We start from the raw sequence: 23,406 nt of genomic DNA on the forward strand, positions 1-23,406 counted from the left end.
CAACACTGCCCATCCCTACATTGTACACAGACTAATCCTTCATTGGCATGAGTATCTGATGTCCTAATTGTCCAGCTTACTGCACCTCTAATTGCCTAACAGTAGAAGTGTGACACCTCTCTAAGTGAGCCTAATGAAATATTCATATATGTAGTTAGACGCTAGAACATGATACTCTGCAGGAACATCAGATCCTGTAGACTCATCAAAAGTCTAAAGCAGAACTCCAGCCAAAAATTTAAAAAATGAATCATTGATCATCAGATAAAATAAATCAGCTTTGACTGCAATATTCACCTTAAAGCTGAAGCTGTCCTCTGGCATACTTCTTGTCTGCCATAAAATGTCCTCAGACTTCTGGGTTAAATGACAGCCAATATTATTCAATCCACTGCCTCGGAGTCCAGGTCATCCTGGGCCCGCCTCCAGCCTGTGACTGGACAGTGAAAGGAGAAACAGCACAGCGAGGAGCCAATCTCTGTCACGTTGCTCTCTTCTCCTATGAGCATGCTCCTGATCAGCACAGAAACTGAATGGGTCTTTGTGCTGCTTTTTCTTCCAGCACTCAGCCCTGCTGTACATGAACTGCAAGAGGCCAATTCCAAATCACATCAGGGCCTGATACTTCATTGTATTAGAAAAAAAACATTTTATGCTGTATTAATAACACAGAACTGCATAAATGTATGTCTTTTATATCTGCCTGGAGCTTTAATGTTCATGTCACTTTTTTTTTTGCAAATACATTAGGTTAGGTCATTTCCTACATCAGTTGCAGTAACCCATCTACCTTTTGCACAATTTCCTACCTCAACCCATGAGCCTTGCAGTGGCTTTTCCGCACACGGTGGCTGTCTACAGAGACAAGTGTTCTGTATGTGGAATGCAGGTGTCCATACTCACTAACTTGGTGAGATATATGTGCAGGGCTTTTTTCAATGGGAACGCAGGGGAACACAGTTGCGGCACCTCCAACACCGGAAGTATGTGGGGTGTGTTGGAGGGTCTATTGATGCTGGCTGCTAGGTGATCTATTGTCACTGGTGGGGATCTGTTTTTGTGTGAGGGTCTATTGTTGCTGGTGGGGTCCTATGTTGCTGGTAGGGATCTACTGTTGAGGAAGAGGTCTATTGTTGCTGGCTGCTGGAGGGTATATTGATGCTGGCTACTGGGAGATCTGTTATTGCTGCTGGGGGGGCGGGGTCACATTTTGCTGGGGTGGATCTTTTGTTGTTGTGTTGGGTGTGGTATTTTGTTGTGGGTGCTCCATTGTTCCTGGGGTGGAATCTATTGTTGCTGCAGGGGATCTAGTGTTGCTGGGGTGGAGTCCATTATTGCTGGGGGATCTATTGTTTTGTGGGGTCTATTGTTGCTGCAGGGGATCTAGTGTTGCTGGGGTGGAGTCCATTGTTGCTGGGGGATCTATTGTTTTGTCAAGTCAAGATGTGCCATGCTGATAGACCCAAAAAGACTGAGTGCTGTAATGAAATCAAAAGGTGCTTCAACAAAGTATTAGTTGGAGCCCTGGTTCACACTGGAGCATTTTAACATATGATTTGACATGTCAAATCGGTGGCAATTGTTGTCAAAGGCACCATCCTAATCGGTGTGGCGCCGCAATTTCAAAAAGTAGTTTCTGTACTACTTTTTGCGATTTCGGGCTGCGATTTGGATTGAAATCGCGGCCCAAATCTGGACTAACATGCGAAGAGAAATCGTGCAGTTTTTTTTTTCCTATGCAGGAATATGCAACATGTATGCGATTTTCTGCGCATAAGAAAAATTCATGTGACACCAACACTGTGGTGTGAATGGGGCACATATAGATAGCAATTCCATTTTCTTGCAGATTCTTTATGTTGCATATTTCTGCGAAAAAAAGAAAAAAAAAAACAAGTTGCATGACACCAACATTATGGTTTGAACAGGGCATACAGAAAACAATCATTTTCTTTGAGATCTTGCAGAGACGTGCATTAGAAAAACGTATATCTCTACACATGCTGTGAACAAGCCCAAAATATTCCATGCAGATCATATCTGCATGTATTTCCTATCAGTTTTTATGTACGTATAGTAGAGCTGCATGATTAATCACTAAAAAAATCCCGATCTTGATAAAACTCCCCCTCACGATCTTAATCCAGCATTTCCACGATTCTATGTAACAGGTGCTGTCAAAAGAAAATAAAAAGCCGGTGTTCTGTCAGAATAGCGAATCCATCAGATTAGGTAACGGAAATGACGTTCCGTCAGCTGCGCATGCGTTCCGCCACTACCAGGTTTACTCATTTTAGCAATAAAGTGAGAATATATAAATAAATATAGTATATTGACATCTGTGATATAGTGTTTGGATGTTACATTTTGAAAGAAGCAAACCGCCAGCAGTAGGAAAGTGGCGGAGGCCATGTTTGTACACCCCGCACTGCTCAGCGATAAACCTTTAGCCTTTCAAAATTAAACATCCAAACAGCATCACAGATGTCAATGTACTATATTTATTTATATACGCTCACTTTATTGCTAAATTACTTTGAAAGTCAAGACGTAAGTGGGTGTAACAAGATGTCCGCTGCCTTCTTCTGACTGCAGGTGTTCTGTCACATAAGCAAACCTGATAGCTGTGGAACGCAGTGCAGCTGACGGAACGGTCATTCTGTTACATTATCTGATGGGTTCGCTAATCTGATAGAACACTGGCAAAGTTTCATCACAAAATTGCTCAGCGCTGAGAGATAGATAAAAAGAAACATTGTATCATTTAGTTCTTTTAGATCAAAGGGATGAACTTCGGTCTGTAAATGAGGTCAGTTTAACCACTTAAAGACTAAAGCTACTTTCAGACTGGGGCGTTGGGGCTTTACCGTCGTTTTTTGCACTTTTAACACCCGCTAACGGCCGAAAAAGGGTTAAATGCGCCCGCAAAGTGCTGCTGCTGCAGCGCTTTGCCGGCACTTCGGTGATTTCAATGGGCAGGGGCACTGTAGGAGTGGTGTATACACCGCTCCTACAGTGCCTCAAAGATGCGGCTTGCAGGATTTTTTTTGGCGTCCTGCCAGCACACCGCCCCAGTGTGAAAGTACTCGAGCTTTCACATTGGAGTGACAGGAGAGGCGCTTTATAGGCGCTATTTTTAGTGTTATAGCGCCTGTAAAGCGCCTCAGTGTGAAAGCAGCCTAAGCCTTTTTCTGACACTTGTTTCATAAAATCAGTATTTTTTGCTAGAAAAAACTTAGAACCCCCAAACATTATATATATTTTTTTAGCAGAGACCCTAGCCACTTCACGACCGGCCACTGTATATATACGTCATTTTTTTAAAGATGGATATCTCGTAACGGCAGCAGCTGATGCCACAACCGAGGTATCCATCTTTAGGGCCGGCGTTTCTGTACACGATAATAGTGGTCTCTGCGGCGGGTTCGCCGCAAGATCACCGTTATCCGCGGCGGGAGAGGTGCCACCCCCCCTCCCGCCGCTCTCCCGCGCCCTCCGCCGCTTACCGGAGCCGTCGGTAGCGGCGGAGGAGATCGGGACCTGTCACCGCTGAGGTACTGAGACGAGTGAGGCCAAGATAGCCCCCACCCGTCTCTATACCATGTGACGGCCGGAGCGACGTCATTACGTCGGCTCCGCCTACTTCTCTTAAAAGGCACAATTTTTTTTGTGTCATTTTTTTAAACGACTTTTTTTTTTTTTTTTTTTTTTTTTTTTTTTTGCATTTTAGTCTAAATATGAGATCTGAGGACTTTTTGACCCCAGATCTCATATTTAAGAGGACCTGTCATGTTTTTTTCTATTACAAGGGATGTTTACATCCCTTGTAATAGGAATAAAAGTGATCCAAATTTTTTTTTTTTTTTAAAACAGTGAAAAAATAAATAAAATAAAGTAAAATAAATAATAAAAAAAAAAAAAAAAATTTTAAAGCGCCCTGTCCCGACGAGCTCGCGCGCAGAAGCGAACGCATACGCGAGTAGCGCCCGCATATGAAAACGGTGGTCAAACCACACATGTGAGGTATCGCCACGACCGGTAGAGCGAGAGCAATAATTCTAGCCCTAGACCTCCTCTGTAACACAAAACATGCAACCTGTAGAATTTTTTTAAACGTCGCCTATGGAGATTTTTAAGGGTAAAAGTTTGACGCTATTCCACGAGCGGGCGCAATTTTGAAGCGTGACATGTTGGGTATCAATTTACTTGGTGTAACATTATCTTTCACAATATAAAAAAAAATTGGGCTAACTTTACTGTTGTCTTATTTTTTTATTCAAAAAAGTGAATTTTTTCCAAAAAAAGTGCGCTTATAAGACCGCTGCGCAAATACGGTGCAAAAAAAGTATTGCAATGACCGCCATTTTATTCTCTAGGGTGTTAGAACCCCCAAACATTATATATTGTTTTTTTTCTAAGTAATTTTCTAGCAAAAAAACCTGTTTTAAACATGTAAACACCTAAAATCCAAAACGAGGCTGGTCTTTAAGTGGCTAGAGAATAAAATGGCGGTTGTTGCAATATTTTATGTCTTTATGTATTTGCGCAGCGGTCTTTTAAACGCAATTTGTTTGGAAAAAAATACACTTTAATGAACAAAAAGAACAAAAAAAAAAAAAACGAGACAGTAAAGCTAGCCCAATTTTTTTTATTCCAAGCAAAAGAATTGCGATTCTCATTTTATCCAGAATCGTCTAATGTATAGTGTGAATGAGGTGGAGAAAAAAAAAGGAAGCAAAGCTAAAAATTGTAATGCAACGCACTGAAAATGTTGTTTGATTTTTCTAAGATGACAATGCTAATGAGCCCTGACTGAATTGTACCACATCTAGTTCATCTCTGATGTGACCTACTGATCGAATAGCAAAATCAGGTCAAGAGATGTCTTTTTGAACTTCCTGAGACACTAATGAATGTGAACATGTGCTCGCCATACAAAACAACTGCATGCTTTCTGTGCACAGACACAACACAATGACATGGTGAGAGCATGGCCTGATCGGTCTATACTATCCTGTGCAAAAAGAGAACGGGTCAAGTCTGGGAAATGCTTGTTGCCAGGCTGTCTCTTGCTTCAATAGTTTAAGTCTCTGGCCCTGACAGAGCATGTAGCTTGGTAAAGTTAGGGCTTCACTTACATTTACTTGGTTGTAAACCTTAGACATGAAATATGAACAAAGCACATCCCTCTATAGTGTATATAGCATGAAGAATACGCGGTTCAAATCTCTGCTGATTCGGCAGGAACCGGCCGATATTCGTAACGTTAATGGACAGGTTGAATGTACCAAGTTGAGCGATCGATCAACTTGGGTATAACCAGCCTGCCGGATTTTCTTGTGATTAGTGCTAGCGGCTGCTATACCCACTAGCAATAATCGCTGCCTTCTACCGGCAGGGGCGGTTACCCTCAATGGCCCGGCAGACGGTATTCCCGCATTAGCGAGGTCTGTGTTGATAGGGGTATCGTGCACATCTCTTTCCTGCAACCCATGGTTGCAGGAAAGAAATTAGCACCATGTATGGCTGGCTGAAGTGTCATTTCTGTCTGCTGCTTCATTTCTCTGCTATCAGCATGAATTACGTCTGACAAGTTTTCCTGACACCAAGAGAAAAATGGTGACAGGGGAGGGATCTGATCAACGTAGCAAGGGCACATGTGTTCTGTTAACAATGTAGTGAAGAGGTGCAGGGAAAAAAGCAGCATGTCTGTATTTATTGGCACCGCGCTGGAGATCACCTGAGGTCTCCATCAATCTCCATAACACAGTGTGCATAGATTTAAAGGAATTGACTTAAGGAAAAAAAAAGCGGTACATAGTGCTTTGAGATGTAAAACACAGGGCACTTCCTATACAGAACAGAGATCATCCTGCACGCCAAAATGGATCATTGTAGTGTGTAGGCTAGTGTGATCTCAGGTCTGGTCATGTGATCTGGTTCCCGTGTCAGCCAGCACTGCTGCAGGGGAGAAGAGGAGAGCAGAGAGTGCTGATAATGGCTGGGCCATAGGAGCCTATGGGTGACGTCACCGCTCCCTGTCTTTACTAGCCGATGTCGAGAGCTCTCTCGCTCACTTACACCGGACTAGAGCAGCCTCAAAAGTATATACATCTTTCTTACACAAGATAGTATAGAGGTTAGGAGGGGGTGAGAGCTCTTTTAAGACTAGTTAGATCGCTCTTCAGAGGGTATGTGTAAACAAGCCTGTAGGGAATGTCATATGCTGAACGCACCACTAACCGACCCCAATGTGACCATCCCATGTGGTCCCTGCTCCGTATAACTCAATAGGATGTGTGACCACACTTCAGAATCACCCTCCGTGTATATCCTACAACTTACTACCCATATACAGGTCTGCACTACTCAGTAGTATACGGTAACCTGGCTTGAGCAAATTATACAATAAGAAGAAATGCATACTGTAAAGGAAATCTGTAAGTTCTGTATATAATTGTATTGTATTTTGTATGTATTGCACACTACTCTCACTGTGCACACGGCACTAATAATGTTTTCAGTAAATGTTTACATTCTTTCGAGTCCTGATTAGAAATACCCTGCCTATGTTACGCCCCTTGTTACCATAAATGTACAATTGTAATATTAATGTGATACCTACGTAATCATGTGTATAAAAACCTTCAATTGTGTCATAATAAAGCAGAACAGTTATTTGGAAAGATGCGGAGTGTATCTTTTGTGTCTGTTCCCTACTGCAGTCGTTATTATTAATTTGGAACCACTAATCAATATGAGGATAGGAGTTGCATATCTATAAATTTCCATGTCACATACCATAGAAAATAAATCAATTCTCACACACACCCAATGATTTCTGGCCCTATTGTGCGTGAAACGCGTTAACAGGAAAAGCTCAGACGGGAGGATTACAGGATGTCTTAATAGAGCGATATTCATTTTTTTTCTGGCCGGTAAAGATGTACTTCAAGGAAAACAGATGATTTCTTGTGCAGCGGAGCTCCTCTTCCCCAGAAGGGTTAAAGTGGGAGTAAACTCCCATGGTTGACATTTACCTATAGCTAAGCCTATAATGAGGCTTACCTATAGGTACAGTAAATATCTCCTAAACGTGCACCGTTTAGGAAATATTTACTTGTGAATGAGCCAGTGACGTCACCAGCGCATGTGCTCTGAATATGTGCCGTGAATAGCAGCTCCCGCACACGAGAGCGATGTCATCGCGGAGCGGCCAATCAGACAGCCAAAGGACGCGGACCCGGAAGAAAGATTGGGTGAAGATGGAAGCCCTGTCAGTGCATCGCTGGAGGGCTTCATTTAAAGGTAAATTTCACATAATGTGCTAGTATGCAATGCATACCAGCAGACTATAACTTTATATCGCAGGTTTAAAAAAAAAAAAAAAAAAAATGCATGACGATCAGGTGTTTTTCATCTAAAAGGTGGGGAAAGCTGCTGTTTAAGTGGAAGCGAGTGACAAGACGCTTAAAAAAAGGCTCTGGAAAAAAAAAAAAAAAAAAAGCTTATGTTGTGCTTTTCAGGCGTTTCCATTGAAGTCTATGGGGACAAAAATGCTCAATTCTGCCTACAAAGTAGCGCATGTACTTTTCTGAGTGACAGGCGTTTTGCTACAAGCAACAGAACGCTCAGATATGAACAAGGGATACTGAAAACAATGAGTTTTTACTTGTTGAACGTTTTTGAGCTTCAAGCTACAAAACACACTGCCTAAGGGGCCGCCAGCAACGCCGAGTGTCAGGGATCAGTGAGATAAATAAAAGTGTTTGTTACAGCTACGCTAGACTTAAAGTGTTACTAAACCCAGGAGCCTGCATTCACTATATCTGGTCTCCTACAGTACACAGAACATGGAAATGTAATTATTTTATTAAGTATAAAACTGCTAAATACATTTTCTCATCAGCCATACATAGCAGTCTTATGACTTCTATCAGTGTCTGGTTAAAGCTTGTAAGAGGAGATTTCATTCTCTTCTGACTGTCCTAAGAGGCTGCATGACTCCTGACTCTCTGTCTGGACAGTGCTGATTGGCCCTGTGCTGATCACGTGCACCCTCCCAAGAAAAAAACCTCTTTAGCAATACGCACCAAGATGAGCATGTGCAGAGTGACTCCAAAGGCTGTCTTTTCAGGAGATGGATTGGGGACATTGGAAAAAGGGAAGGATCAGAGAAGACAGGATCAAACAGCCTTTTTACACAATATAGAAAATTAACTCCTTGGTTCCACAGTGAGTATAATAAGCATGCTTTATTGCATATACACACTGATTTTATGGTTGCGGGTTTAGTAACAATAAAAAGGAGAAGCTTTTTTTTACGCTGTACTTCTCCTGTGGATCACAGGAGTGCAGTTGGTTCCGCCTAGATCCCTGGACAGACACCCGGCTCAGTCACTCAGCGAGCTAATGAGAGCAAGAGCCGGCAGCTCCTCCCCCTCCACAGTCCAGCACTCCGCTAAGCGAAAAGGGGGCAGAGCAGAGAGCGGTGACATACAGTCACCGCTCTCTGCTCGGGGGGAGCTGCGAGAACCAAGCGATCGGTGGCATTTGATCGCTCGGTTCTCAGTGAAGGAGGTGCACCGATGCTGCATCCACCTAGGCAAGTATGAATCCAAAAAAAAAAAAAAACAGTTTATTAAGGTCAGGACACTATCTGTATGTTCTCTCTGTGCTTAGAGTGTAGGTTGTTTAGGTTTCTTCTCTCACTTCAAAAAACACAAGCCGGTAGGTTAATTGGCTCCTGTCTAAATCAGCCCTAGTATGTATGTGAGACAAGGACCTTAGGCCCCCTTCAGATATCGCTTTGCGATTTTAAAAGCGCGCTTTACTTCCTTTTCCGCACAGGGCACCCCACTCACTTCAATGGGCCGACTCTATGTGCATTTGTTGCCCAAAAGAAGCTTATGCCCCTTTTTGAGCGGCAACCTTAGTGTGATTTTTAAGTGTGCATTTTGCCGCACTATTCTGTCGCACAACAATCGCAGCAGAGTTTGGGGTGCCGTTATGAAAAATGGCACCCCAAACCAGCACTGTGCATTTTGCCACGATTTTGAATCATAGGTAGAATTGTAGCAATCCGGCCTGCGATTGCAGATTGCCTAATATGAATGGGGCCTTAGATTGCAAGCTCCCGGGGGGCAGGACTGATGTGAATGTACAATATATGTAAAGCACTGTGTAAAATCGCGTTGCGGGGCTGGGAACCCCACTGCAAGAGAGAATTTCAGAAGTTCAGCTTTAAGCACAGACGGAAGCTTGTGCTTTTGGGATCCAATAAGAGAAGATGTACTATTGAGTCATCAGACTGCTACCACAACCAAAAACCGACACGAGAAGAGCGATCCGAGAACCTAGGCTGGGGGCCACTCTGATCATCTGACATTGTACAGGATCTCTAGGCACAACCCTACAGAGGTTCCCAGTGACAGCGGATTTAATCACTTTCTGAGCATACAGATTCTTTATTTCTTTCCTATGTTCCAGGTAAATAATAGCTAGAGGCAAAGATTTGTTTTTTTTAGTTTTGGACATAGTGGAGAGGGATTAGAGCCCCTGTCAGGTTTTCTTGCTGTCTGTGCCCCCCGTTAGGGACTTTCATCCTCCCCATTTGTCCTGTTTACCATTATTACTGAAAGTATATCCCAAATTTTGGGTTGTCAGCAAAACAATAGAGGAGAAATCTTACAATGGGGACAACTAGGGATTCCCTTGTTTTGACTATAGGACTGGAAGACACAGGGGACACAGAAGACACAGGGGACACAGGGGACACAGGGGACACAGGGGACACAGGGGACACAGAAGACACAGGGGACACAGGGGACACAGGGGACACAGAAGACACAGGGGACACAGGGGACACAGGGGACACAGAAGACACAGGGGACACAGGGGACACAGGGGACACAGGGGACACAGGGGACACAGGGGACACAGGGGACACAGGGGACACAGGGGACACAGAAGATACAGGGGACACAGAAGATACAGGGGACACAGAAGACACAGGGGACACAGGGGACACACATTGCAAAAAAAATAATAATAATAATAATAATATTACAAGGGTTGTAATGGATACTCTATTCAAAATGGGAAAAAAAAAAGAATAAAATGATTTGCCTCTAATTATACTTTAACCCTTTCCAACTCAATCCAAAGCCATAAAAAAGGAAGTGTTGTGGTCATAGTGTACATACCTGTTCATACACGGAGCCGTGTCACCAGCGTGCTGCAATGAGGTGATCAGTCAGAGAACACTCAGCCATCCATGTCTGTATGGAAGGAGATCAAGAGAAATCTACAGTAGGTATAGAGTCACCTCCAGTGTACCAGGTGTCCCCCCCCTCCTCCAATCGTTCTACCACTATCCCTGCACACCTCCAATCACTGTGCCACTATCCCTGCACACCTCCAATCACAGGCCAGACTGGGGAAGGCAGGCTCAGTTTGAAGGAAAATAAGACACAAGATCAGCCTCCTCCTTCGCCTCCTCCAGGAAGAGACAGCTGGGTCCTAGAGAGCTCTGCTCATTACACTCAATGTCAGCAGCAGATGTGTACACAGGAGGACAGTGATCAGCAGCTGGCACTAGAACATGTGTGCACACTGGTCTGTCCTCAGTACAGTGATAAGCAGCTCTCATTAGAACTATGATCGGTCCCTAGCATGGCGATCGGTCCTCAAGTACAGCAATCTGTCCCTGGCACAACAATCAGTCCCTAGGCCAGCGATCAGTTTCTAGGGCAGTGATCAGTCCCTGGCACAGTGGTTTGTCCATCTGCACAGCGATCAGTCCCTGGCACAGTGGTCAGTCCCTAGGACAGCGATCAGTCCCTGGAACAGCGATCAGTCCCTGGCACGGCGATCAGTCCCTAGGACAGCGATCAGTTTCTAGGGCAGTGATCAGTCCCTGGCACAGTGGTTTGTCCATCTGCACAGCGATCAGTCCCTAGGACAGCGATCAGTCCCTGGCACAATCATCAGTCCCTAGGACAGCGATCAGTCCCTGGCACAATCATCAGTCCCTAGGTCAGCGATCAGTCCCTGGCACAATCATCAGTCCCTAGGACAGTGATCAGTCCCTGGCACAGCGGTCAGTCCCTGGCACAGCGGTCAGTCCCTGGCACAGCGGTCAGTCCCTGGCACAGCGGTCAGTCCCTGGCACAGTGGTCAGTCCCTAGGACTACGATTAGTCCCTGGCACGGCGATCAGTTTCTAGGGCAGTGATCAGTCCCTGGCACAGTGGTTTGTCCATCTGCACAGCAATCAGTCCCTGGCACAATGATCAGTCCCTAGGACAGCAATCAGTCCCTGGCACAGCGGTCAGTCCCTAGGACAGTGATTAGTCCCTAGGACAACGATTAGTCCCTGGCACGGCGATCAGTTTCTAGGGCAGTGATCAGTCCCTGGCACAGTGGTTTGTCCATCTGCACAGCGATAAGTCCCTGGCACAGTGATCAGTCCCTGGCACAGCGATCGGTCCCTGGAACAGTGGTCAGTCCTTAGGACAGCGATCGGTCCCTGGCACGGTGGTCAGTCCCTAGCACAGCGATTGGTCCCTGGCACAGTGGTCAGTCCCTAGGACAGCGATCGGTCCCTGGCACAGTGGTCAGTCCCTAGGACAGCGATCGGACCCTGGCACAGTGGTCAGTCCCTAGGACAGCGATCGGTCCCTGGCACAAGGATCAGTCCCTAGGACAGCGATCGGTCCCTGGCACAGTGGTCATCCCTAGGACAGCGATCGGTCCCTGGCACAAGGATCAGTCCCTAGGACAGTGATCAGTCCCTGGCACAAGGATCAGTCCCTAGGACAGTGATCAGTCCCTAGGACAGTGGTTTGCTTTACATTTGCACACTGGTCAGCAGGCTGATTGTGATGTCCTCCCCTCCCCCCCTCATCCATGGATGCTGTGCCCCAAGGAGAAGACTGATACTCACGTCTGTGGATGGGGTACACAGGGCAGTATAGAGAGCAGTCAGGGGATCAGCCTCCCGGGATAACCCCCTGTGCCGGTGTCACACCTCCCTCCTCCGGGGACACACACCACCGGGACAGACATCAGGACTCATCAGCTGGATCTGGGGGGAGGAGCCATGGAGCGCGTTCCCGCGAGGTCCCTCACTGACAGGCAAGCTAGAGCTGAGTGACCGTGCGCGTGCACTCATGCTGGAGGAGACGTGTGAGCGTGCAATGAGGAGGGGGCTGAGGTGATCAAGGCAGCCAATTAGCAGGCGGCATCTTCTCAGGCCAATCCATCAGCAGGTGTGGAATTGACGTGTACAGAGCTGTCATCCTCCCTGACTAATCCTCCTCACCTCCAGTCACCTCCAGTCATGTGCGGGGTGACTGTACTAGTGATATAGTGATAGAAAATAAAGACACCACACTGGGGCATTTCCTAACACTGACAACCAATCAGCTTCCAGCTTTCATTTCCAAATTTTGCATTCACACCAAACTCTGGTTTAAAGAAAGAGGATGTGTACTTACCTCAGAACAGTCCCTTCTATTGCTCTCAGCCTCCTCCAAATTCCTTCTATTGTTTCCCTGCTGTGACCTGACTTCCCATAAGGCTAAGGTCACACATCTGCGGGTGGCAATTGTGCAGGAAATCACGCGTGTTCTCACCGCGCTGCACTTCAGTAAACACACAGGGGTGCCATCAATTCTTATAGCGCCATTAAAGTCCTCGTTGTGATTTTTACCTATAATAAGACTTACCTGTAGGTAAACGCCTGTTTAGGAGATATTCACCCTGGATGCAGCTGGTGACGTGACCAGTGCATGCGCTGTGAAGATCCCGCATACCGTACCAGACCTTCTGAGCTTGGTGCCAGTGTTATGTCTCAAAATGACGCTCTGTAGGTATGGGGCGCTCACAAAGTGCGCATGCGTGTGAGACATACAATCTTCCGGTAAGCGGAAGGCTCTCAATATTGCATGCGCAGCTAGGAGCGGCATTTAACCACTTCAGCCCCGGAAGGATTTACCCCCTTCCTAACCAAGCCCTTTTTTTACGATACGGCACTACATCGCTTTAACTGACAATTGCGCGGTCGTGCGACGTTGTACCATGACGTCCTTTTTCCCCCACAAATAGAGCTGGTGATATTTGATCACCTCTGCCGTTTTTATTTTTTGCGCTATAAACAAAAATAAGCGAACATTTTGAAAAAAAAGCAATATTTTTTACTTTTTGTTATATTAAATATCCTCCAAAAAATATAAAAAAATGATTTTCTTCCTCAGTCAGTATGTATTCTTCTACATATTTTTGGTAAATAAGCACAATAAGCATATATTGATTGGTTTGCGCAAAAGTTATCGCGTCTACAAAATAGTCGATAGACTTATGGCATTTTTATTATAATTTTTTTTTATTGGTAATGGCGGCGATATGCGATTTTTATCCTGACTGCAACATTGCAGTGGACAGATCGGACACTTTTGACACTATTTTGGGACCATTGTCATTTATACAGTGATCAGTGCTATAAAAATGCACTGATTACTGTGTAAATGACACTGGCAGGGAAGGGGTTAAACACTAGGGGGGCGATCAAGGGGTTAAGTGTTTTCCCTCAGCATGTTCTAACTGTAGGGGGATGGGCTCACTAGAACATGACAGAGATCACTGGGAGCAGTAGATCCCTGTCATGTTGTTAGGCAGAACAGGGAAATGCCTCTCTGTGCCATGATCGCGGGCCACCGGCGGATATCGAGTCTGCAGGACCCGCGGGCACGCTCCCGCGCCGGGTGCACCCACTAGCCGCTGACGATGCAGCGACACACGGGTACGTGGTTTTGGCACCCGTGCCACTTTGGCGACGTATATCGGCGTGCTTCGGTTGGAAAGTGGTTAAAGAAAAGTCCCTGCTTTGGCAATATATGGCGCTGGCAGCCTATATGCACAATAAATGCGCTATTTGAGAGCGGGCTGCTTTTCTTTAAGTGCGCTATCCGAGAGCGAGCGTTTCCTATCGACAGAACACCTGTCGCAAAGTGAGTGGATTACAAAACGAAAGTGGAACACATCCCGGAAGATTGTATGTCTCATGCGCATGTGCAGTTTGTGAGTGTCCCATACCTACAGAGCCTCCCATATCGACCTAACACATGTGTGGGAGTGTATCATCGTGGTTCCGGCCAATCATACAGCCAGAGCCCACAAACACGGAGGCAAGAGCGGGTGTCAATGGAAACCCCTGTGAGTGGTGACAGTGCACCGCTGGAGGGCTTCATTCTAAGGTCAACATTTTATAATGTGCTAGTATCTGATGCAAACTAGCACATTAGCACATTATACAATTGCCTTGCGGGTGTTTTTTTTTTTTCTTTGTATTTTTTTTAAACTGTAGCGGTTTACTACAGCTTTAATGGAAGCAGAAGTCGGAGTGTAGTGCGTAGAGCTGAGGGCATGGAGAACCACCTATGAGCGCTAGGATGGCGCTGAAGATACCGGGAGTCACAGACAACGTCCAAGTCATGGACAATGCCTATATGGACTCTCACCTCAGGGGTATGCCTGGACCCTCACGTTATTTTAGTTAGGCCCATTTCACACTGAGGCGGTTTGCAGGCGGTATTGCGCTAAAAATACCGCCTGCAAACCGCCCCTAAACAGCCTCCGCTGTTTGTTCAGTGTGAAAGCCCGAGGGCTTTCACACTGAAGCGGTGCGCTGGCAGGACGGTGAAAAAAGTCCTGCAAACCGCTTCTTTGGAGCGGTGAAGGAGCGGTGTATTCACCGCTCCTTCACCGCTCCTGCCCATTGAAATCAATGGGACAGCGCGGCTATACCGCGGCAATACCGCGGCTATAGCCGCGCTGTACGAGGGATTTTAACCCTTTTTCGGCCACCAGCGGGGGTTAAAACCGCACCGCTAGCGGCCGAATACCGCTGCAAGAACGACGGTACAGCAGCGCTAAAGATAGCGCTGTTGTACCGCCGACGCCCTAGGGTGCCCACGTGTCCCGGATTGCCCGGGACAATCCCGCAATTAGCAGGTCTGTCCCGGGTCCCGGGCACCCTCATTCCGGGACAATACAGTGTCCCGGAATTGCCCCCTGGCCCTGACCCGATCTGATGCCCTCTAAAATATCCCTCACATCGCTGCTGTCACTCACTGACAGCCTGTGGTGGACCCCTGGCTGGTGAGACCCCTTTTACATGAGCCGTTGGCTCAGTGCCCAAATGGTTGCTAGCTGCCGCTCCGCCTCGCATCTAGCAACCAGTGACATCATGAGGAGGAGAGAGGCAGAGCCCGAGCTTTCACAGCGGGGAAGATTTCACTTCCTGCTCCGCGCCTGGGTGGAAAGTGGCACACTGCATCTGGTGGCAAGCTATGGGTGAAAAGTGGCACACTGCATCTGGCACCAGGCAACGGTGGCAAGTGAAACGCTGCATCTGGTGGCAGGCAATGGGTGGCAAGTGGCACACTGCATCTCGTGGCAAGTGACACGCTACATCTGGTGACAAGTGACACGCTGCATCTGGCGGCAGGCAACAGTGGCAAGTAACAATCTGCATCTAGGGGCAGGCATCGGTGGCAAGTGGCACACTGCATCAGGTGGTAAGTGACAAGCTCAGGGTCCCCACTGATTCTGCATTATGGTAAGCTGAACAATTTCATTATATATTACAGTGTAGTACAACACCAGCCATTCGCCCGACAAATCACCCCTGCCACCGAATTCCCCGTCAACCCCGAGACTACATTCCCCCAAACCCCCATCTTTTCTTGGGAAGGGGGGCAGGGGGGGTGTCCCTGAATGGCAGTTTGGAAATGTGGTCACCCTACGACGCCCCCACCGCCCCAGTGTGAAAGGGGCCTACGACTTTGTATTGCCATGATACCTTTTCCTCAGTAAAGTTGTGGTAACCATTCTAATCCTGGTCTGAAGTTATTCAAAGGGGTGCATGTGGGTTCTGGAGTATCTAAAGAACCTGGGCCTGTAATTGCTCTACAGGGGGTGAAGTAACACTACTACAAAAGGTGGTGTGATACTCCATACCTCATAGTGCATGTGCTATGGAGTATCACAAGACAATTTAGCAAGACGAGGAAGAGGAGTATAGTTGCTATGGGTAACCAGGTGAAGGAACGAGCTACAGCAACCATGGTACCTGGTAAAGGTGACAGGTCCTTGGGTAGTGAGGGGGGGAACGTTCTGACTCCCTCCTCAGCTGTCTGTCTCCAATGGTAACCGGAAGCAGACCAGCATTAAGGAGATCTATGGCCTGGTTAGGAGGTATGGGAAGTGAAGAGTTCATGAGAGCATGCATGAGGTCCACTCTAAGTGCTCGGCGGGACCCCATACTGTTACTGGTATTGAGGTAAGAGATGTACACTGGACTGTTGGAGTAGGCATGGACTCAGCACATCCCTCCTAATGTAACTATACAGGTACGGTGTGAAGTAACATGAGACAAGTTGCTTTTCAGAGGAACTCTGCACTTTAATATGGCGCACAGTGAGGCCCATAGTCGGGGAACCGCCTAAAGTGGTTCTAAAGGCAGAAGGATTTAATTCTATGCATTAAGACACATGTGTCAAACACTAGGCCCGCGGGCCGAATGCGGCCCTCCAGCCATTTCATGTGGTCCTCATACCTCCTTTGGTCCTCCTTCAGACCCTGCACTTTCTGCTTCCCAGCAGCAGCACAATGTAAGGGGGTTTTACTGGGATGTAAGAGAGGGTAGGGAACTTTTAACTTCTGATGGTGGGGGGCTCTTGACATCTGATGTAAGAGGGGGTTGGGTGCTCTGGACATCTAGTATTACAGATACAACCGGCCCTTTGAGGGCAATACTTGCATATTAATTCATCTAAATGTCATAGCCCCGTTGTACCTCCCAAACCTTTGAACATTCAAGTCCAGTTGTTTGTTACATTTGCTGCAATCCTGCTTACTAATAATGATGGTCTGTGCTTCTACACCTGACAGACCCTGATGAACTGTTACACTCAATTAATCTTCTTCAGCACACTCTAATCATCCATCCACTTACTCAGTATACTACGCTTATGGCTGATGATTGAAGGAACTTATCATTAGGAGCCTGTTTTACCAAAATCACTTATTTTTGATCTACCATTTAAGTTCAGCCTCCATTCCTAAACCAGTCATATTCTTCAGTTACTAGAGTCTGTATGTGGTGATTGTGGTATGTATGTGTGATGTGCAGCCGCGGCTCCCCATGTTTTTAATTATTGACAACGTTGTCTTTATTTTACTTGGTTTGTTTTAGTCATGTATCTGTGCCCTCCCTTTTCCTTTATTTAGGTTAATTAGTGTGGTGTATATTTTTGTACTATTAAAACAAGTTTTTTGTACTCCTCATAGTGTTTTTTGCCCTCTTAAGAGAACTTTATTCTCTTAGTTTTTCTTGCTAGGATCTACAACAATGTAACTAACCATAAATCTGACACCTGTTCTACAACCAGACAAACTTATTCATTCCCAGAATTCCTATATGTTCATTAAAGTGATTTATAACTGGTTTCGTCCAATTAAAAACACCTGTGTAGAGACAGTATGGCACCCAGCTGTGTTAAATCAAACCCTCCTCGTCCTGATAAAACTTCACCAACTTCAAGGATAACAGGTTTATGACTTTGGGAGAATGAACTTTCAATAACCCCACCTTATGTGTTATATGTCTCACTATATAATCCTATATGTATGTATTCATATATTGGTTCTACAATATACAAAGCCAACTACTTTATTCAATATTGTCTAATTATTAATATATTCATAAATACACATCAGTGTTTTCTTATTCAATGTATTTTAACAGTTTTAATGAGGGCACAAGCAGACCTTTGTTTGACCCTGTCAAACTTAATTAGTGTACTGTACATAACTTTCCCATATTCCACATTTCTAAACCACCTGTATAAGATGTTCTTATCTTATCAGGCTGTAGTTCAACTGCTGTCAAAAGTTTTGTTTCTCATTAGTGAACTAAAAATGAATTATGTTATCTCTGTGATTTATATGCATTTCAAGGACTCAAAACAACTCTGTGTAAGTTGAAACTATTCTACTAAGCAATATTTTGCAAGCATTCATAAATTATTATAAAATAAGCATCTAATTTCTCTAACACTTGGCAACTCGACCTTTCAGCTCCTTCTATAAATTTTCTATGGGATTAAAGGGTTTGTACACCATCGTGTTTTCTCCCCTTAATGCATCCTATGCATTAAGGTGAAAAAACACCTAGCAGTCACTGGCCCCCCAGCCCCCCTGTTTTACTTACCTGAGCCCCTTCATCTCCTCAGCTGGGACGCGCTGTCCCTCTCTCCACAGGGTCCCGGCTCTTGATTTGATAGATTGATAGCAGCGCAGCCATTGGCTCCCGCTGCTGTCAATCAAATCCAGTGACGTGTGCGCCCACAAGATAACCCCCCGGGAGAGCGTTTTTCCTAGAGGATTATCTGATGCGGGGAGGAGCTGCAAGAGCCGCTGGGGACCCAAGAAGAGGATGTTTGGGGCCACTCTATGCAAAACAAGCTGCACAGTGGAGGTAAGTATGACATGTTTGTTATTTAAAAAAAAATAAAAATGATCCGTTACAATCACTTTAAGGTCTGGAGACTGGCAAGGCCACTCCATGACCCTAATGCACTCCTTCCTGAGCCACTCCTTTGTTGCCTTGGCGATATGTTTTGGGTCATTGTCATGCTGGAAGACCCATCCATGACCCATCTTCAGTGTTCGATTTTGGTCTCTGAAGTTTGCCACTGAACACTGTAATGATTCAGAGAAGGATTGGTAGAAAGTGCTGTGGTCAGATGAGACCAAAATTGAGTTCTTTGGCATTACCTAGACTTGCCATGTTTGGAGGAAGAAAAATACTGACACTGACCCTAAGAACACCATCCCTACAGTCAAGCACAGAGGTGGAAACATTATGCTTTGAGGCAGTTTCTCTGGTAAAGGTACAGGCGGACTTTGCCGCATTGAGGGGGCCAATGAACGGAGCCATGTATTGTACAATTTTGAATAAGAGCTTTCTTCCCTCAGCCAGAACACTGAAGATGGGTCTTCCAGCATGACAATAACCCAAAACATACCCCCAAGGCAACACACGAGTGGCTCAAGAAGAAGCACATTAAGGTCATGGAGGGCCCTATCAGGTCTCTAGACCTTAATCCTATAGCAAATGTATGGAGGGAGCTGAAACTTCGAGTTGTCAAGTGACCGCCAAGAAACCTCAATGATTTAGAGAAGATTTGTAAAGAAGAGTGGACCAAGATCCCTCCTGGGATGTGTGCAAACCTGGTCACCAACTACAAGAAACGTCTTACCTCTGTGCTTGCCAACAAGGCAGGCTTTCTCCACCAAGTACTAAGTCATGTTTTGCTTGGGGATTAAATATTTATTTTACTCACTGAACTGCAACTCAACTTATAACATTTGTATCATGTGAGATTGCTGCAGATAAACAAGTAAAATTTATGTAGGGATATTTGTTTCATCTCTGTGTATCATCTGAGGCTATTCACTTAACTATGTATATGAGAGGGTTTACAACCACTTTAATGTTAGATGTTTCATATGGCCGCAGTCTCCGCCCAGTCACCGGGAATTAACGAGCGCACTTTACACGAGTGTTACCCTACGTACACGGGCACAGTAGATCCCCCTTCACATGTACATCACATTCATTTAAATGAGTCTACTAAAGTTCAGCATTTCTCAGTGTGGGTCAGGAACGCACACAATTTTGCACACATTTCCAACCTGCACCAGTGTGAGCCTAGCCTTCTTTCTCCATGGTCCCACTGTATATAAGAATGTAGCCACCCACCTTGCTTGCTTCTGAGATGGACTATGGGTGTGGATAGAGCAGTGCCCATGACTATAGCTAACATGCCCTGCTCATTCTAAACAAACAGAAGTGAGAGGAAAAGAAGAGGTTCAGGAGCTCACAGAGGGTGTTACATGGGAGCAGAAAAGCACAGTAATGCCCCGTACACACAATCAGAAATTCCGCCAGCAAAAGTCGGATGTGAGCTTTTGGTCAGAAATTCTCACCGTGTGTATGCTCCACCGGACTTGATTGAGAGCAGGTTCTCTATTTTTCGGTCGGAAAAAGTTCCTATCCAAAAATGCGTTCGTCTGTATGCAATTCGGATACGCAAAAAATCACGCATGTTCGGAAACAATTCAGCGCATGCTCGGAAGCATTGAACTTCATTTTCTTGGCTCGCCGTAGTGTTGTACGTTACCGCGTGCTTGACGGTCGAAAGTTCAGAGAACTTTTGTGTGACCGTGTGTATGCAAGGCAAGCTTGAGCGGAATTCTGTCGGAAAAACCATCCAAATTTTTTCTGACGGAATTTCTGATTGTGTGTACGGGGCATAGGAAACAATTTCATGAAAAATAGATTACCGGGTAATTACAGTGGAACTAAGAGCACTATATTTATTTCTTCTCTAATAGTGCGGCTCCCTCACTGGCACCGGCATCTTCTCCCCGATTACCAGTCCTTTGGCATCTACATTAGCCAGAATGGGGTAGTGAACTCTGCCAATGCTCAGGAGTTATTCAACCCAGCACACAGGGACTGTGCCAGCCATGTAAGCTGAGCTGATCATGCATGCATGCCACGCAGCAAAGCATCACAGTCGCAGTGTGTACAACTCATTTGGCTGACAACCACCTGAGCAAGCTATTTTTTTGCCTAGTTAAAAAAAGATTCGGATTGGTTTGCTGCAGATGCTATTTTAACCGCTTGCCGGTGGTAGGGTGGCATCACCTGTATATTGCGGCTTTCTTCTGGGACCAGGGCGCACATGTGCCCCCCGGCCGCCGGCAGGGCTAAAGGCTCATACACACTATAAGAAAATCGGTTGAACATTTCCATCCAAAGAATTTTCGTATGATTTTCGTATAGTGTGTACACAACTTTCGACAGCCAATTACGAATTTTTGTACGAAAATTTCCGAAGGGACAAACTCCAAAATTTTTCTCGTACGGGAACAGAACGAATGATTTTCGTTTAATATGTACCATTTTGATACAATTTTCATACAAGAAAAATAAGAAAAGAAACACTGTGCATGATCAGAAACAATAAACAAACAAAAAAAAAAGCCTTTGTCGTATGAGAATTACGAATTTTCTTTCATCTGTTCCAATTTGCTGTGAAACAACAAAAAAAAAGGACGATCATTTGCCTGATTTTTTTATAGTGTGTACCCCATTTTAGTCAGCACGTCCCAGCCAATGACGGACCTGCTGATTGGCTGTGTCCAATCACAGCCCAGAGCCCTATGTTGACAATCAACACAGGGCTCTGTACAGACAGAGGGAACGATCTCTCTGTTTCTTATCCCTGCAAAGCAGATATTTACTAAAAAGCAGCACACATTACACATTGTTATGTACACATTTAACCGCATTGATCACCCGAGATGTTTACTCCTTCCCAGCCAATATCAGTACAGTGACAGTGTATAGTATTAGCACTGATCACTGCATTAGTGTCACTGGTGATGTCAACGTTAGTTAGCCAGTTCCCACAAAGTGTCAGTTAGTGTCAGACTTTCCGCTACACTATCACAGTCCCACTATCTAGCTGATCACCGCCATTACTAGTATAAAAAACAAAATACAAATCCCAGTATTTATACAACAGTTTGTAGATACTCTAACTTTTACACAAACCAATCAATATACGCTTATTGGGAATTTCCTTACCAAAGACATGTAGCAGAATACATTTTGGCCTAAATTTATGAAGAAATTTGATATTTTTCATCTGCTATATTTTATAGCAGAAAATAGAAAATATCGGAGGTTTTTTTCTAAATTTTCTGTCTTTTTTAATTTATATAATAAGAGATTAAAAAAACACAGTGGTAAGCAAATACCGTCCAAAGAATGCTTTATTTGTGTAAAAAAATGATATACATTTAATTTGGGTACAGTGTTGCATGACCACGCAACTACCAGTTAAAGTAGCGCAGTGCTGAATAGCAAAAAATGCCCTGGTCATGAAGGGGGTAAAACCTTCAGGAGGTCAAGTGGTTAAAGGTAAGCAATAATATAAGATTAAGCATTGTATTACTAATGGAAAATATGCAAAGCTAGCATGAGGTGTCGCTGAAGCTGTCCATGAGCATCGTACCATATACAGCTTTGGGCTAGTTTCACATTATAAAGTTTTATTATTAAAGTTTTTAATTTTCTTTGGAATTTACAAAGAGTTTGGCACTATTCTCTAATTACAGGTTTTAATAAAGCACATACACTGTATGTGTGGTATTGTTTGCCTTGCAAGCTTCTATGTGCCTCAACAGCTCCTAAGGATGAGCTTAGGTTTGATCTGAACACAAGAATTCGCCTTTCCAACCCACTGCACGCGAAGTCAACTGCGGCCAGGGCATTTCCCATCCGCATGAGGCCATATTAAGTTAAGTTAAAGATGTTACAAGCACCCCCGCCCCTTTGAGCTGTGCCACTGCAAGGATTGCCCTGGCTGTAGTTGATTGGGCGGGAGAGACGGCTTCCTCCTGGGTTTGGTTACAACCCACAATTGGACCAAACCAGAGGTCATCTTTACTCCTGACAACCTCAGGAATTTCTGTCATTATTGAAAATGACAATACCTGTTTGTGTCTCTGAATGCCATCTGTCTCAGCAGTACCTCTCTGTCTCTCTGGAGCTCCTGTCTGTCTCTGATGCTCCTGTTTGTCTCTCTAGTACCAGTCTGTCCCTGTCGCTCATGTCTGCCCCTGGCGCTCATGTCTTTCTCTCTAGTGCTCCTGCCTGTCTCTCTGTTGCTCCTGCCTGTCTCTCTGTTGCTCCTGTCTGTCTCTCTGTTGCTCCTGTCTGTCTCTCTAGCGCCTGTCTGTCTCTCTGGTGCTCCTGCTTGTCTCTGATGCTCCTGTTTAGTCTCTCTAGTACAGGCATGTCTCTGGTGCTCATGTCTGTCTCTCTGGTGCTCCTGTCTGTCTCTCTGGTGCTCCTGTCTGTCTCTCTGGTGCTCCTGTCTGTCTCTCTGGTGCTCCTGTCTGTCTATGGAGCTTCTGTAGCTACTGTCTGTCTTCATTGCTCCTGTCTGTCCCTCTGGTGCTCCTGTCTGTCTAGTACCTGTCTGTTTCTGATACTCCTGTATGCCTCTCTGATGTTTCTACCTGTCTCCGGTACCCATGTCTGTCTCTCTGGTGCTCGTGTCTTTCTCTCTGGTACCTGTCTGTCTCTGTTTCTCCTGTCTGTCTCTGTTACTCCTCTCCTGTATGCCTCTCTGAGATTTCTACTTGTCTCTGGTGCTCCTGTCTGTCTCTCTGGTCCTCCTGTCTGTCTCTCTGGTGCCTGTCTGTCTTTGATACTCCTGTATGCCTCTCTGATGTTTCTACCTGTCTCTGGTGCTCATGT

At 45.4% G+C, this 23,406-nt stretch overlaps 1 protein-coding gene across 6 annotated transcripts in view; it reads right to left on the reverse strand.

Annotated features, from left to right (window-relative positions):
* The window catches only part of LPIN1 (lipin 1), a 265,282-nt gene that overhangs the window by 142,225 nt on the left and 99,651 nt on the right, over window positions 1-23,406 (reverse strand). Inside the window, exons 1-2 of one of the 6 annotated variants that reach the window (XM_073625363.1) lie at window positions 11,947-12,157; window positions 10,206-10,280 (exon numbers count right to left, since the gene is read on the reverse strand). The exons of 3 other annotated variants lie outside the window; for them this stretch is intronic. The gene's annotated coding sequence lies outside the window, so the exon portion shown is untranslated. Of the gene's footprint in view, window positions 1-10,205; window positions 10,464-11,946; window positions 12,159-23,406 lie in introns of those variants that run through there. 2 more of the 6 variants (XM_073625367.1, XM_073625364.1) reach the window with 2 other exon arrangements.

The sequence above is a fragment of the Aquarana catesbeiana genome, linkage group LG04, assembly GCF_042186555.1.
Source record: "Aquarana catesbeiana isolate 2022-GZ linkage group LG04, ASM4218655v1, whole genome shotgun sequence".
NCBI lineage: Eukaryota > Metazoa > Chordata > Amphibia > Anura > Ranidae > Aquarana > Aquarana catesbeiana.